Source organism: Alexandromys fortis, unplaced genomic scaffold (assembly GCF_014885135.2).
Source record: "Alexandromys fortis isolate MF-2015 unplaced genomic scaffold, M_Fortis_MF-2015_v1.1 scaffold_3, whole genome shotgun sequence".
NCBI classification, from domain to species: domain Eukaryota; kingdom Metazoa; phylum Chordata; class Mammalia; order Rodentia; family Cricetidae; genus Alexandromys; species Alexandromys fortis.
In genome coordinates this window covers 15,941,203-15,944,772 of record NW_026067909.1, presented here as the reverse complement: position 1 = coordinate 15,944,772, position 3,570 = coordinate 15,941,203, and positions in this window count along the sequence as shown.

Sequence of the window (3,570 nt, the reverse complement as noted above, 5' to 3'; positions counted from 1 at the left end):
TTTTTTTGGTTTTTTGAGACAGGGTTTCACTGTGGCTTTTGAGCCTGTCCTGGAACTAGTTCTGTAGACCAGGCTGGTCTCGAACTCACAGAGATCCGCCTGCCTCTGCCTCCCGAGTGCTGGGATTAAAGGTATGCACCACCACTGCCCAGCGGGTATCTTTAAAGAAAAAGTGAAGACAGGTTTGTCTGACTCTCACCCGCATGTTCTCCATGCCAGCATTCATGCCTTAAGGCCAAGTTGGAAGAATTGGTCAAACTTAGAGGTGACTTTGCACAGATCAGAATGTGCTCGACGTATCCATAGCAGGAGCCTAAATTGCAATAATGCTCCCCAAAAGTCCCTGTGTGTCCAGAGGAACATTGCCAATAAGGGCTTCTGAGGGTCATGGTGTTGCAGACTGGGGGTGGCTAGAAGGGCCACAATCTTATGTAGTAGATCTCTAGCCTCGTGAGTGAGCCTGACCTTAGTGGATGGGCAGGCGGGCCTCCAATAGTGAAAGGAGGTGTCTCATCTCAATTGGTGATGGGCAGAAAGGCTTTAAGCAAATGAACTGGGCCACGTAACTGTTGTAATTCTGAGGATGAGTATAATTCCTTCATTTCCAGTGTAAAGACATGGGCGGACCGCTTGGCGATGGAAAAGCCTAAAGAGGTGGAGAGGGCACCATTTGAACTTTATCTGGCGCCACCAGCAGATGGAATGACAGAGATCTTTTTAACATTTTCCCGGCAGTTCTTTGCAGACAGAAGTTTAATTATGAAAGCTCAGCCGATATCTTAGGCTTATTTCTGACTAGCTCTTATAACTTAAGTTCTATTCATTTATGTGCTGGCTCGAGACTTGCTACCTCATCTATATGTCATGCTTCCTTCGTCTCTCCTTGTGACTCCGACCTTCTTTCCAGCATCCTCTGGAAATCATTGGCCATTCAGATCTTTATTAAGCCAACCAGAGTGACAGATCTTCACAGTGTACAAAAAGATTATTTCATAACACAGGGTCTTACTATGTGGTCCTGGATGGCCTGGAATCACACAGATCAGACTACCCCCAAACTCAGAGCAGCCAGTACCTACCTCCCCGTGCTGGGATTAGAGGTGTGTGCCACCACACCCAGCAACAGTGCACTATGCTGTCCATGGCCAGGCTGTCACACTCCCTATGCCGGGCTGGCTGGACTGCCTGCCTTGCCTGGGTGCTAGTAACCAGGTGAGGAGAATCTGGCCATGTGGAGTGTTTGGCCCATGGTTGCCTCAGACCCTTCACAGAACCTTGGTAGAGTTTGGCTCCAGCTCAGTTCAATTCAGAGTCTGCCCAAGGACCTAATTCAGGTCTCTGATTGTTCCATGGTATGAGTGCAAAATATGTCTCCCATAAGCACCATAAGCACTGGCAGCACACAAGACCTTGACGCTCTCTCCACCCACCGCCCACCTGCCCACCTACTTGACAACAGGGCAGAGAGCTTTATGCCCCACCTTGTCCTACATCAGGTCCGCTGACAGCGGTGGAGGTAGAAGGACACCCGATGAGAGGCTGGAAGCTAGAGGTGGCTCACCCTGAGGGGCTGGAAACCAGAGCCATTCCAGGCACCCTAGAGGTAGCCAAAGAGGACTTGGGGAGGCCCCTACATGGGGAATGATTCCAGTGGTGGCCAGTTCCCTCACGAGTGTTCAGGCCAGGCCACTGCTTCACTTACTGTTGCTTATCAGGTGTTGTCCAGTAGAAGGAGAGCACAGCCAGGCTGTGATGGTACATGTGTTAAATCCCAGCACTCGGGAGGCAGAGACAGATGGATCTCTGTGAGTTTAAGGCCAGCCTGGTCTACAAGAGCTAGTTCCAGGACAGGCTCCAAAGCTACAGAGAAACCCTATCTTGAAAAACCGAAAAATAAAAAAAGAAAGAAAAGAAAAGTTGGGAAGAGGAGGGCAGAGGTGATTCCCCCCCACCCCCAGTGCCCTGAAGAAAGCCTACAACCAAGTTGTCCAAGGGGGTATCAGTTGACTTTTTGTTGTTTTGTTTTTTTCTTGTTTGTTTCTCTGTAGCTTTGGAGCCTGTCTTGGAACTAGCTCTTGTAGATCAGGCTGGCCTCGAACTCACAGAGATCTGCCTGCCTCTGCCTCCCAAGTGCTGGGATTAAGGTCTATCAGTTAACTTTTTAGGGGAAGTGGGTGGAGGTGGGATACAGATCACCAGGAAAACATAGGGCACCACTGACAAATGAGGTAGCCGCATCCAACACAGGACACATAGGTAGAGACACCAGAACAGACCAGTGACCAACATAGTACACATAGGCAGAGACACCAGAACAGACCAGTGACCAACACACCACACATAGGCAGAGACACCAGAACAGACCAGTGACCAACACAGGACACATAGGTGGAGATACCAGAAAAGACTTGTGGCCAACACAGGTTTCCAAGGACATCTGTCCCTCCCCAAGCTCAGCTCAAGGTAAGTGGAACAGAGGGATGACAAGGAAACCTGGCTTTGACCTGGAACAAGGCACAAGCCTGGACCCAAGGGAAGAGGAGATTTCAGAAGATTCCCACAGCCTATCCTTGTTTCTGGCTGGGAAGCCCTTCAGAAGTCCTTGGCACTTCCACCCTGTCCAAACCCATCCACGTTTCAGAGGACACAGGTGGGTAACCCAGATACATCCAGAATTGAGATACAGGGCTGAGCCTGGGTCTCACAGGTTCCGCTTTTAGCAGCAAGTCCCCTCAGTGCCAATGGATGGATGAACCCTTTTTTTCTGCCCTCAGAGGAACAGCAGGCTCAGCTGTGACCAGCAGAGGGCGGCTGAGCTCTCCCTTTCTCTCTGCTGGGCCTCAGGCATCGTGAGCCAGCATTTCTGGCTTAGGCCAGTCCAAGTGGCCTGCAACAGCACTGTGCCTCCAGGTACAGAACCCTTACTTGAGTACACACTCTGACTCTAGTGTTGGGGTCTGCGAGAGGTCCCCCAAAGACTGTCAGCCACCGTGCAATCAGCAGGAGCATTTTTATCATATCACATGCGTGTGGGGTGGCACACATCTCTACAAAATGGTGACAACCTAGAAAGGAATATGTAAGCCCCTTTTAAGCACAGCTACAGGAATTTTAAAAGCAGTGTGACCGTTATACTTAGGATTGGCTTACACGAGTGCCAATCATATTAGCACATTTCTAACTGGACAGGGCTAGCAGGGGTGGGCCAAGCCTATGGCTTTTCCATTCTTGGGCAAATCTGGACAAGTCCTTACTTGTTATCACGTGTGTGTGTGTGTGTGTGTGTGTGTGTGTGTGTGTGTGTGTGATGGAGCTTCGCCCAGGCCTAGTAAGTTTAAGAACCGAGGCCTAGTTCTTAACTGAGTTATTAGGGGCCTGCCATGATTTTTGCCTGGCCCTCTCTAGAACCCGGGCATCCACAACCCCAGCATCCAGGACCTTGCAATGGATTCTGCTCTGGAACCTGCTTGCTTTTCTGTGCAATGAGAACTCTGTCAAATATGTAAAGCCAATAGGACTGTTTGGGGGAAATCCAGAGGTGAGCAGACCCTGGGGATAATCACCTCCCCT